The following is a 13,788-nucleotide window of genomic DNA, read 5'->3' as shown; positions in this document are numbered from 1 at the left end:
TTTGATGGCAAAAGTGTCTTCTTAGTTTTAACCTAAGATACAAAGGCTCATAACTGTGATGGCAGAAGTGTCTTCTGAGTTTTAACCTAAGTTACAAAGGCTCATAACTGTGATGGCAGAAGTGTCTTCTTAGTTTTAACCTAAGTTGCAAAGGCTTATATCTGTGATGACAGAAGTGTCACCTAAGTAAAAAAAGGCTTATAACTTTGATGGTAGAATTGTGTCTTCTTAGTTTTAACCTAAGTAAAAAAGGCTTATAACTTTTATGGCAGAAGGGTCTTCTTAGTTTTAACCTAAGTTACAAAGGCTTATAACTTTGATGGTAGAAGTGGCTTCTTAGTTTTAACGTAAGTTACAAAGGCTTATAATTTGATGGTAGAAGTGTCTTCTTTAATGAATGTCTTATACCAAGTCAGGAATATCACAGTTTTTTTACTTTGTTTGATATGTTTAAGCTTTTGATTTTCCCATTTGATAAAGTACTTTCTGTTGTGAATTTTCATTGTGATTCAATGTTATTGTTGATTAACTTTTTTATACTAATTTTAACTTAAAATCAAGTTTTTAAAACTCACAGATGCAACATGATCAACATTACTCAAATAATTCCAATTAAACCGTTGCAAGTGGCTTTCTTGAACTTGCAGTGTGTTGAGTTTTTTTCTTAATTTTGAAGGACTCACTTTTAGTTTAAGATGATAAATATCAAGAAAGCCCTGTTCCTGTTCTTGTCTGTGTCATGAATTGTTACACAACACCTTTGAATGGCTTTCTGAATTTATCTTGTATCTATATCAGAATGAGCATTTGATGCTGTGTGATAATATCTTTTATTATGGGTTCAGATACAAAGCTAAGTTTCAACATATTTATTTATAGTGGATTGGGAAACAAGTTATTGCGAGTGCAAGCACTTTGCGGATGCAAGCTCTTTGCCTGCTCTTTTTTAAATCTACAAGGGTGTCTTTTACGTGCAAGAAATATGGCTCTCTCTTAACAAGGGTCAGCCATTTGTTGTCCCCTTCCCACAGAATGTCATCGTTTCCTCAAGACCATACTCGCAAATGGTATCAAGGGAGAACCGAAAAAAATCATTCCCTGAAATTTTCATCCCAGAACAGGAATCGTACCAGGAACCTTTGTGTTAGCAGATACCAGGCTGCTTTTCATTATCATATTTTTACAAGTTTGAGGTTGGCGGGAATTGCTTTTTATTGGCAATTTACACGTTTTCCCCTTCACCTTGCTGGTTAATACTTCTTAAAGATCATGGACAGGACTTAATACTGGAAAATATTAGGCAATGACGTCGTTTATCATTGCAACAACATCACATGCTTAAATCCATCCAAGTCAATCTATCAGTGAAATGCACTTAATTTCATTCATACAACCAAACAACTATTCAAACATTTTGTACATGGTTGCATATTGGTATCACGTCCTGGTTGTCCGCATCATTTGAAGACATTTGATTTAAGGACAATAACTTTAGTATAAATAAATAGAAATCTATCTATGAAATTTAAACACAATTTAGCTGATTTATAGCATTTGACATCTCATCATTTTTTGTATAAAGAAAAGAAATGAGTGCAATATAATTCAAGGAGTCAGCAATCCAACAATGATAAAAACTAAAATAACCATCACATGAACTTTAAAACAGTTGTTTGATAGTTTTTAGATAACATGGAAATAAAAGTTCCTTTACAAATTACAACATTAGGCTCAATTTTATTTGCCTTAATTTATTCAAAAGTAAAACAAATTTGTTGGTTGGTTGATTTATTACAAGATGGTATCTGTTAAAACATTGAGATATACATATTATTATTTTTACTATGCATATTTAGAAGAGATTTATACACTGTGATTTGAACTTTTAGTTTCGTTTAATGATAATGTTTCATAAATTTAAAATCTGATAAAATGGCACGAAATTGTTCTTCTTGGGGATTTCAAAAAAGATTTAATATCAGAATTTGTTTTAATACCTAAATATCATATATTTATTCTCAATTACATGTAATCAGAAAATACTTTGTCAACAATACATCTATGTAAAACATCCTTAATAATCGATTCATATCATATATCAAAATTTTAAATTTGAAAAATGAATGCAAAAAGTTGTTTCCATTTATTTTTATACTGTAAAATCAAAAATTCATATATTGATATCACATCGACGTCATCTTCCAGAGACATTTGGTTTCCAGACAATAACTTTAGTATAAGTAAATAGAAATGTGTGAAATTTGATTACAAGGTTTATGACCACAAAAGGAAGGTTGGGGTTAATTTTGGGGGGTATGGTCCAAATAGTATAGGAATTAAGGGCCAAGAAGGTGCCCAAATAAGCATTTTTCTAGTTTCCAGACAATAACTTGTGGAATGGTGTATGGATCTCTCTGAAAGTAACAAATTTCCATACCACAAAGGGATGGTAAGAATTAGCTTTTGGGGTTATGGCTCAAACCGTTTAGGAATAATGGGCGAAAAAGGGAAAAAACAAGGGTGTCTTGGTTAATGGACAATTTCTTGAAGTACAAAACATATTTAAAAGCAGTGTAAGGAAGTTAATTCAAACACAGCATTGTCAATTAACTCCCTTACACTGCTTTTAAATTATGCATAAAAAAATATTGTATTGTCTTCAGGTGATTAGCTGTCAATTTATTTTCAAAAATTACTATTTTAAAAATGCTGATATCTGCCTGGAGAAGGTAATTTAATTTTGGCCATGATTATGTATGTCATTTTCTATTTTGAGACTTTTATGATGTACTTGGGTTATTATGGTTGCAAACTCCTTTGGAAATTTGAATTGAGATTTATTTTATGTCCCTTTACAAATGGAAAAATTGCTGATTTTTTTTTCCGTTCTCTAACTTAAGTTTGCCTGAACCAAGTTTACACATTACTAATATTACCTGAAAACTCAAATCTAATACTTATTTGAATAGCATAACTTTTACAGTTCTTCAGTTATGTCTCTTTATATTTATATGATATTCAAGGTGGGCATCATCTGGGTCCATGATCTGTGTCCCATGGTCACCTTCCCCATTCATTTTTAAATAGCTTTTCAAAGAAAGTATTACAAAGGTATGGTTAGTTTTAAGATATAGCTTTTTTTTAACATCTTATATCTGACACATCTTAATAAAATCAACAAGATATGATAATAAAGTTATCACTATACTTATCCAGACCAGTTGATTTTACTGTAAAATTAGGTCTAACATTACCTGTAGTCTCATTAGCTTAAAGGTGTAGAGATAATAAAATAAATTCTAATCATGCTGCCCCATATTGATTTTAAAAGTTATGCTTTTTGTAAACATCCGTCCTGTGAGACCGCGTCAACTTTAGCCGGATTATGCACTCAAAATTTTGGTAACAACTTCAGTTTCAAAAAGTTTGGAAATTAAATTGTTTGTAAAAAGGAAAACAATTGTCAGTTTCATCTTAACCAAAGATAAAAAAAGGTATTGTTGATTCATATATTGGTTCTTTGCTATTTTTTTTTTTATTTTTTTTAAGTCTTATTTTTTTAATTTTTATTATCTTTTGGTTTTCTTTTCAATCATTTTACTTATAAATAAAAAGAAATGTGTGGTATGTACATTGTATATAAACTTCTGTAAAAAGACAAAGAGCAAAATGGATATTGAACTTTCTTTTTCAAATTTAAAGAGATACCAATACTATCATTTCCGTTATTTGAGAGAACCTTTTTTTCATTGATAATGGTTTAAAATCTGACAGTATTGGACTTTGTGTTATGTTACACAATACCGAACTTAGAATGTTACAACAAATGGCTACAATGTTTAAAGTAATATTTATCCTTCCTTTCACACGATGATAGCCCAGATAATGTCTTCCATTCAACAAATCTGTTTACCTGTTAAACGCTCCATTGATCTAGATTAAGATATAAAGAATACCATGATAGAAAAGTGAAACTTGTTTTTTTAAAGTTATGACAGTGTGAAAACGCAACAATTGAACCATCAACAATGAGTATTGAAAAACTGAAACATTAAGCATTCACAGTTCAATATCTATCAAAGACTGTGAGTATGAATTGCCATTTAAGACTTCCAATCGATTTACAGATAAACCGATTGTAAACCTGTTTGAAAGATCAGTGAAAAAAAATTAAAAAGCGGGTGAATAGGGTTTTGTCAATAAGAGATTTATTGCTTGCTTGATGGACATTTTTATAGCAGATTCCAGTCTTATAGTTAAATGTTTTTATTTACAAAACAGAAATTTAAAGGAGATCATTGATAGTTTTACCTTGCCATAGGACAGCTAAGCTTTCATATAACTGATTTTACATTTGAAATTTACCATCAATATTTTATGTTGATTCAGACTTTTTTATTATGACTTTTATAATTTTCAAAATGTAATCAAATAATAAATTGGAGTGATTTCCAGTTAATTACATATGAAGGAACTTTGTTATTTTAATTAAAGTGCATTACATAGGTGAAGTTTTCATATTGGATTGAGTTATTTTAAGAATTAATGAAGTGGTTGCCTGATTTAATTGAAATAATTTTGTGTGTACATGTATTAATACAATTTTAATTTGTTTATAGTAATTTTAATCAGACTGAGCGGGAGACATTTTATTCTGTGATTACAACAAATTCCCAATTCTACGTTACATAAAAGAGTATTTACAGCGTTTACAAAATTCATGAGTTTCAGTAAAAACATTTTTAAAATTAATAATATTCAGTTCTAATTAACCATGTGCAAATAGGGATGATAAAATTTTAATGTATGAGTTTCCTTTCATTCATAATACCCTATTAAGGCCTATTAGATAACACTTATAAAATGTTGACAGTCTTTATATACAAGTTTATTGGGGGAAAACACATTGGTATTCAAAGTTAGTATTTGACGATTAAAATAACTTGTGTTCCTTCCAAACAAAGATATTAACATAAATTGAAAAAGCAGTGAAGATACTTTTGAGAAAGAGATTATAATTGTGCCCCATCACCGATTTCGGTTCTCTTTAATTTTGTCCTATTATGGATTTAAATTAACACACTAGTCATAAACGAAGTGAATTTTAATGGGCTTTTTCTTTATCTAAATTGTTACATAGTGGGCAAGAATGTTTAGCTAGTTTCACCTGCCTGAATTTGGACAATGTGATAAAATTAAAGTTAATCATGAGATGTTGAGAGTTTTTAATCAACTTGACAGCCATTATCTATGTTTAAACAGTTAAAAATTCCTCAGTATCAACCAAAAATGATGATAATGTTGTCTCAAGCATGAAGAGATAAAGCCAGATGGAGGTCATAGTGCCTATTTGACACAGATTATTTTTCCTTTTCTGCCAGATTTAATCATCATCTCTGGTTATCTCCATTTACGGAAGAAGAAAAAATAATAATGACTGAAACAGTAGGAGAAAAGACATTGAAGAGATGAGGAACACTTCTTACTTTACAGCAGTATCAAATTACATGTTATCACATTATACTTGTATTCATTTCATATTTTGATAAAAGGAAATAAAAATGGAAAGTTTTTAAAATGTTTAAAACGAACACCAATTCTGTTGACATTTTGAAACTGGAAAACTAATGAGAATGTTTATTAAAAACCTTTTTAAACTGATAGGTTTCTTATTTTCCAGAATATAGGAACCAGGAGTGGTTCTAAATAATAATTCATCCTCCTTTTTTAACCTGTTAGAATTATAAAGACGATAGGTTGAGAGAGAGAAAACCTTTTTATCCTTTTAGCAGTATATATTTGTACATTTAACACGTGAAATTCACCTATGATCAAATTAATAAATGAATAGACCATAACAAGTAACTGTAGGCTATCTTTAATTCATCATTTCCTTCAAAAGTGTTAGAAGTTGTTAGAATATTTCATATACTTCCTCATTAACTTCTGTTATAACTTCTTGCCGGTGGTTGAGGAAGTCCGTAATTTAGACACTTGTATTAATCTAAGAACTTCATTTGCTTTCTCTGTCTCTCAATTTCGTCTTGTTTGTAATGTACAAGTTAATTAAATTTATTGAATATGAAAGGTTGATTTCAGTAGATCACGCCATCACATGCAGTAATTAATCTGTGCCTTTTATCTGAGAGTGACATCTGGTGGTCAGTTCTGTTGTATTTGACATTACCCTTTTCATTCTGTATTGATCAGACTGTCTAACACTGTATAATAGAATTTGCTAATTGTTTTATGTGGAATTTGGCATAAAAGGTCTGTAAGTCTCATCATTAAGCTAAAAATTCCAATACATTCTATAAGATTGGATGTGTGGATTATTTCTATACAAGTTAAAAGTGCCTGCTTTTGTCACCATCTTATCATAATTGTTCTAGCTGTTTTTGCTGACAAATGTTTCATATGGTTAGTTGATTAATTGACCAAATCGTTTGCATCTGCCTCACAATTTCAGGTGTAAGATGTGTGACTTCTGCCTGGATTAATAAAACCTAACAAGGGCAGTGAGGTTCATAAGAAAAGTAAGAGTTTTAGTGGTCTTTCGAATGTCAAAACAAATATTATTTCCCAAAGTACTAAATGATGAATTAAGTTCTAACAGATTTTTTTTTTTCTGTGAGTAAACAAAGTAAAAGTGTTTACCACATAATTTTTTAGTATAATTAAAGTTAATGCATATGAGTAAACCAAGATAAAAAAAAATACAGGATGAATCAGATTTTTAAACCTTATCATCGAAATAGATATTACAGAAAAATACTTGTTATTAAAAAAAGTGTTCTGATTTATATGTAAATGAATTGAATAAATTAAAAAAAAAATTTAAATGAGAGAAAAAAATAATAATTATTCAACAGTAATGTAACACAAAAGAAATGGGAAAGGAGGAATATTTGAAAGGAAAAACCTGAAACTTGATCTTATATATGTTTAATTTGATCAGCATATCATTAGAAGTTTGGTGAATAATTAAAAACTTTAATTTGGGGTGTTTATTTAGTAATAAAATGTTAATGGCATATTCTTTAGAGAGAAGTTGTCTAATGGAGATATATAATACTTGTAACTACCTGTTATGGGTACATGAAAATTTAAAACACAAGGGTAATTAAGTATGACAAATAATATCAACCTTTATAAAATTTACTTTCCCAAATTGAAAATGTGTCAGCACATGAAATTTTATCTGTTTTTCACCTGGCCAAGTCTTTAATCATGTATTTACATGGCCTGTTATCAGATAGAACAATTTAATTGCCCTTCTTAATAATCCCGCCATCCCCATAAATTATCACATTTATTATCTTGGGTTTTAATTTGGGGTTTTGTTTGGAAGAACAAGGGTTTAATTTTATCTATTTTTAGTGCTGTCACTTGGTGACTTGAAGGTTAATTGGTTGTTATGTACATAATTTTGTGTACATTGTCTTCCATTAATCCTATTTATGATAAGCTTTGAAAGAGACTTGAAAATTTTAATTATAATTAGTATAAATATTGAAAAGAGGTGACATATGGGAAAAAATTTCAGATTAAGGCGCTTCAATAGTAGATTTTCTATAGAAAAAGTTGTTTTATACGAATTTTCAAACATTTGAATTTGACTTTGAATTCTGTGCCATCTACAGATAAGGCAGAGAAGGAAATTGCGTCATCTGTATATCTGGCAAATAAATTTATAATGGGGGGGGGGGGTATAACACATCCTTGCATTTAATTTCAAGTAATGCATACTTTTTCGAATAAAAAAAAGTTGAAAGGTCAAATGAAGTTCGAGTAGTGCATTGAGGACCAAAAATAAAAGTTTTGCAAAATACAGCTAATTAAGATAATCTATTCATGAGGTAGAAAAATCTGAGTGTTTCAAAATTTCAAAGTTTTGTAAACCGTTAATTTATAGTTGTATATAAAAAAGAAGATGTGGTATGATTAACAATGAGACAACTGTCCACAAGAGACCAAAATGACACAGAAATTAACAACTATAGGTCACTGTACGGCCTTCAAAAATGAGCAAAGCCCATACCCCATAGTCCGCTATAAAAGGCCACGAAATGACAATGTAAAACAATTCAATGAGAAAACTAATGGCCTTATTTATTTATGACTGTTCTTTTTAATTCATGTCAACACAGAAGTGCTGAGTACTGGGCTGGTGATAAAACCTCCACTAGCAGTAGCATTTACCCAGTGGTTGTAAATAAACTCATCATATATGCCAAGAAATCTCTCTGGCAACAATACGTCGCAATGTCCTCACGGTCATCACAATGTAAACTTGAAATGAATAATAAAGGAATGATCAATTAAAAGCAATAGAAAAAAATATAGATCTTAACTAAATAAAAAGGAAAAAGGAAAAGAAATAAAAATGATGTGCCACCAAAAGCTGGAACAGGAGAAGAACAGCAAAGAGCGAACGCAAAGTTATGGCAGTAAGCCATCAGCCAAGTAATGAGTGTTGAAACTTGTGATGCCAAATTGTGTATGCAAATTTAGTTGTCAAATGTATAGTATAAACCTAAATGGGTATATATAATTGCCAAAGAAAGTTTTATATGTACATAAAAATATAAAGTTAAGAAAATAAAATCAAAACCTTAAATCAAAGGGTGGTGTATGTACTATTTTGACCACTAGCTGTTGTTTTACAATCATTTACATTCAGTCTTGATACAATTAACTGGACTGGTTTACTGATCATAGTCATACCCCTTGATATGGTATCCCTTGTGTAACCTCATTTTATAAAGACAGGTGCTCACTGAACATTAATAATTATCAGTACAATATTCTATGTTTATCTTTTACCTATTCATTATGTACTTAATTTTCACTAGCTTACTTGACCTACAATATTTGATAATGGGCTTTGATAAAAGAAATTATAAGATCCTTTGTCTATGCAGTTCAACCAGTTTTTAAATAATTTCCAATTAAGAAATTTTATTTCTCCTTCTTTTCTTTTCATTCTGCCAAATTGGGTCGGGTATTTAAAGAAATAATTAACGTTGAGCTAAGATATTTACGTAAAGTAATTTTACGACTAAAATGCATGACATTTGGCCATTGTTTGTAATAGGCATTATGCCTTTAATTACTCTGTGGAAGTATATTTCTAAAGACTAATTGTAACTGAATGCTTCAAATTGTCCCATTTTATTTTTCCAAATGATATTAAATATGTGCAGAAAACTTTTATGAAAAGAAATTAAATAAAAAAATGCTAATTATTATAATTGCAAAGTTTGTTTGTTGTGTTGTTAATGAATGTTTAATTTGTTTCATAATAATCCATGGCTTTTTCAAAGAGATTGTTCTTGTATAATTAGCTAATGATGCAAATATCTTGGCAGTATCCCTGCAAAAACTGTTATATAAGGCAGGAACCATTTGATTTTCTGGGGGGGGGGGGGGCTATGGATTTTTTTTCAGAACAAACTTTTTTTTCGTCATTGGCGAAAAACAATCTATATTTTTCGCGACAAGTCTAGAACAATTTTTTTCTTTCAATTTTAGCATTACATATAATGGCAGCTGAGGGTGAAACAAACAATTTTTTTTTCTTAGAATCAAAAACAAATTATTTTTTTCTCCACAAACTTGAAACAAACTTTTTTTTCCAAAAAAATCGATAGCCCCCCCCCCCCCCCCCCCCCCAAGAAAATCAAATGGTTGCTGGCTAATTTGTTGTGTAACAAACTATACATTTGACATTTTTTTTAATATAGCACCAAAACCCCCACAAATTCTTCTATAATATTGAAAGTTACATCACTATTTTAAGGTGCTAATCATGTTGACTGTGACTCCATAATAAGATTATACAGTACTCGTAAATAGAGTATACCTCTTGCAAGTGTTTTATAAAAAAAACCACTGTATAGCTGTTATACAACAGTTTCACATCTGTTACCCTTCCTGGGCACCTGAGATCACCCCTTGTTTTTGATGGAGTTCATGTTCTTATAGTCTTTAGTTTTCTATGTTGTGTCTTGTGTACTATTATATGTCTTCTTCTTTTTCTTCTTTTTAAGCCATGGCGTTGTCAGTTTATATTTCGATCTATGAGTTGTCCCTCTGGTATCTTTCACCCCTCTTTTAGTAAATATGGCAACCCTGTGGCTGTTATACAACAGAGTCACATGAGAATATTTAGCAAAAGTATAGCTATTATACAATAGTGTCACATTAGCAAATATAGGAACCCTATGGCTGTTATACAACAGTGTCACATTAGCAAATAAAGCAACCACTTGCCTGTTATACAACAGTGTCACATTAAAAAATATAGCAACAGAATGGCTGTTATACAACAGTGTCACATTAGCAAATAAAGCAACCATATGCCTGTTATACGACAGTGTCACATTAGAAAATATAGCACTAGAATGGCTGTTGTACAACAGTGTCGCATTAGCAAATAAAGCAACCATATAACTGTTATACTGGGAACAGTGTCACATTAGAAAAAATAGCTACTGTATGGCTGTTCTACAACAGTGTCGCATAAGAAAATGTTGCAACTGTATGACTGATATACAATAGTGTTATGTAAGAAAATATAGCATTTTAATATGATGTGCTTAAGTCAACACTTTGACAATTGACACCTCAACAAAATTATAAAAAGAAGCATTCAATTTTTAAATTAATGTTTTACATTGTTTGTATTTGGAAAAGGACTTCTTTGATTTGATCACTTCTTAGTCTCTCTGATATATATATAATCTTATTTTTATGTAGACAAAAAGGTAAATCTGCACTTGTTTCATCAGTGATATTCTTTCTGAAATATACTTAAATTTGTCAAATTTATTGATTTTGATTTTGTATGATAAAGAGGTTTTCTATTAATTCAAATCATGTACTAAATCTGCTCAACTTTCATAATAAATTTCATATTCTCAATTACATCTTGTGATCAAAAGAAAAAATCACTGGCAAATGAACTTCTTGTTGGCCTTTGTTTGAAATACGACTTTGAATGATTCTTAATAAGTATTAATTTATTTTTACAGAGCACTACAGTTGAAATCCTAACCATCTAATTTACAACGGAATGAAAAGGTACATTTACAAATAAGTAATAATAATGACTTACCTCATCATTTTATATAAATCACAATTAGTTTGGTATACATTCATATATCTAAAAGGTCGTAAGTGGAATTTTCAATCCAAATGCTTTTTTCCTTAATTTGGTTTTATTAATGGTTTGCATCAAATATGAAAGGTTAACCTATGAAAAATCTCAGTTTAACCTCTAGATGTTGGAATTTAATGAAATTTTTGTTTATTTAAAAGAAATCATATTTTCAGTCCTATTGGACTTTAATTCCTCTTCGTATAACCCTTTTAATTGCAGCCATAACTAAATGGAAAAGAAAATATAAAACAATTCATGGCAGGAAATTCTTACATCATATTCATAACATAAAGCAAAGTAACAGCACTATTCCTCAAATTTATGTAACACATTGAAAAAATCATATTTGACAGCTGTTCAAAGTAAAATATCAAAGATTCAGATTGGGAAGTTCCTATTCAAATGGCAAAATCACATCTCAAACACATCCAACGAATAGAAAACCACTGTCATCTTCTTGACTTGGTGCAAGCATTTCCTTAATATGTAGAATATGGTGAATTAAACCTGGTTTTAAAGCTAGCTAAACCTCTCATTTGCATAAAAATCCATTATATTGACAACTTTGTGTGAACAAAACAGACATAATAAATTTCCTCCTGGTAGAACCTTTGTATTGCCTTAAGCATGCCTTGCCTATTGACAAATATTGTTTTTGTTGTTTTGGTTTTTTTTTTTGGTGGGTGTCAAATACTGGTAGTGTTTTTGAATTATTATTTTTTGAAAATCATCCCACATCTGCATTTATGCATAGTCTAATCATAAATGAATTCATGAAACAACGGGTAACAAAAAGAAATGATGTGCACATCTGTTGCATCCATGCAGTTTTTGAAATAGTCGAAGGTGTCCAGTTAACACAACATATATCAATAAGACATTGATAATGATTGCTAGCAGATAATTAAGACATGTTAAAGGATAAGGTTAAGTCTCTGCAGTGGTCACCAGTATGGTAGATAATTAATTAGATTTGTATTAATGGGAAAGATTGATGTTATGGGATACAGTTGGTGTTTCATATCTCACCTGTTACTGCCAAATTCAGGGTTCTTATGATTATTGATACCATCAGTTTGATTGTTTTGATAACTTACAGGACACCATCAAACAAATCTGATTTAAGGGTATGCAAAACAGAAAAGATTTCTTGTTTTTTCTTAAAATTTTGACAAAAAGTCGATTTTGATATGCACAATTGAAATATTCAAAGAGAAATATACCTTCATGATTTAATTTTTTAAGTTATTCAGTCTAACTTTGCCTTGTTTCAAGAAGGCAAAATTTTATTTTATTCACTACTTTTCCTTAAAAAAATCAAACTTAAAACAAAATGAGATAGTCAATTTCAAAAGAAAACAATTGTGGGTCCAAAGTGCTAATTTTTAGCTAGAGATTGAAAACTTATTTTTAATGTTGGAAATCTAATTTCCCTTTCTTGGCGCTCAATTACGTCATCGTATTTTCTTATGAATGCAACATTGGCATTTGTCCCTAAATTATGTCCTTGTGTATTCTTATAAATGCAACATTGTCATTTGGTGCTAAATAACGTCATCCTGTATTCTTATAAATGCAACATTGTCATGCAGCTATATATTCTTGCCCTACACAAAACTGCTTTACAAATTACTATCATGTACACATTAATTGATAATAAAAAGTAAACAGCCTTTTCTGCCTCCAATATTTTTCCCCAACAGTAGATTTTGCATGATTTCTAATATACAATATGTTCATTTCCCTTTGCAAATAAATACCTTCTAATTCATGTAACCAATTTGATGATGTAAGTGATTACTATCTGCTCTTGCCTTTAAAAGGTGTATTCAGGACAAGGCAACATACATCAAAAACTTTTCGGTGAAAATTTTTTGACAGTGCAATATTTAACAAATCTGATTGGATTGGAGTTGTAGGAAGTAAGTTTCTTTTGAAGCTAAAGAGTTTTTGTTATGACCATATGATCATTCTTTTTGCCTATATGTTTTGTGAGGGGGGGTCACAGGGGTCCTGATCCCGAAATGCTGGTCTTAAAAACATAAAATCCTGAGGTCCCGAATTCAAAATATAAGAAATTTAAATCTCGACATCCCGAATTTCGAAAAAAGAATTCCCAGATCCGGAAATCCTGAGCTTAACACTCAATCCTGACGTCCAAAAAAAGTTCATCCTCCCCCCCCTCTTTTGTCATGTGTAAATTATTTTCAAGGTAAAAGTATACAAAGAAAAGGCGTAACATCATAAAATCTACAAATAAGCTCATATCATTTCCATTCCAATATGGCAATGGTGAAAAAAAGAAAAAAAAATCACTGACAATGCAATTACAGAAAATATAAAACATTTGTGCACATGCAAAACATCACTGAGTCGTTATGGTGAATTATTTTTTGGTTGTTAATTAACCTTGACCATATTAACAAAATGTTTAAGCATACCATGATGAGTCACCAGGGTCAGAAGAATGGATAGATGCTCTTTCTTATTTTATATAATTAGTATTTGAAGTGGAAAGATGCAATATGAATAGATGGGTGTGTGAAAATAGCATTGCAATTAACACTCAAACAAATGGAAAGTTAATATTGCAACAAGATACCCCCACTCCTCAGCCTCACTAC

The 13,788-nt window shown here is 30.3% G+C and overlaps 1 protein-coding gene across 6 annotated transcripts in view; it reads left to right on the top strand.

The window, feature by feature from the left end:
- The window catches only part of LOC139523920 (zinc finger homeobox protein 4-like), a 190,154-nt gene that overhangs the window by 101,651 nt on the left and 74,715 nt on the right, over positions 1–13,788 (top strand). For 4 of the 6 annotated variants that reach the window (XM_071318317.1, XM_071318318.1, XM_071318319.1 and 1 more), the window contains one exon: positions 11,037–11,085. The gene's annotated coding sequence lies outside the window, so the exon portion shown is untranslated. Of the gene's footprint in view, positions 1–3,320; positions 3,495–4,064; positions 4,086–11,036; positions 11,086–13,788 lie in introns of those variants that run through there. The other 2 variants (XM_071318320.1, XM_071318323.1) reach the window with 2 other exon arrangements.

The sequence above is a fragment of the Mytilus edulis genome, chromosome 5, assembly GCF_963676685.1.
Source record: "Mytilus edulis chromosome 5, xbMytEdul2.2, whole genome shotgun sequence".
NCBI classification, from domain to species: domain Eukaryota; kingdom Metazoa; phylum Mollusca; class Bivalvia; order Mytilida; family Mytilidae; genus Mytilus; species Mytilus edulis.
This window is presented reverse-complemented; position numbering and strand designations above follow the sequence as displayed.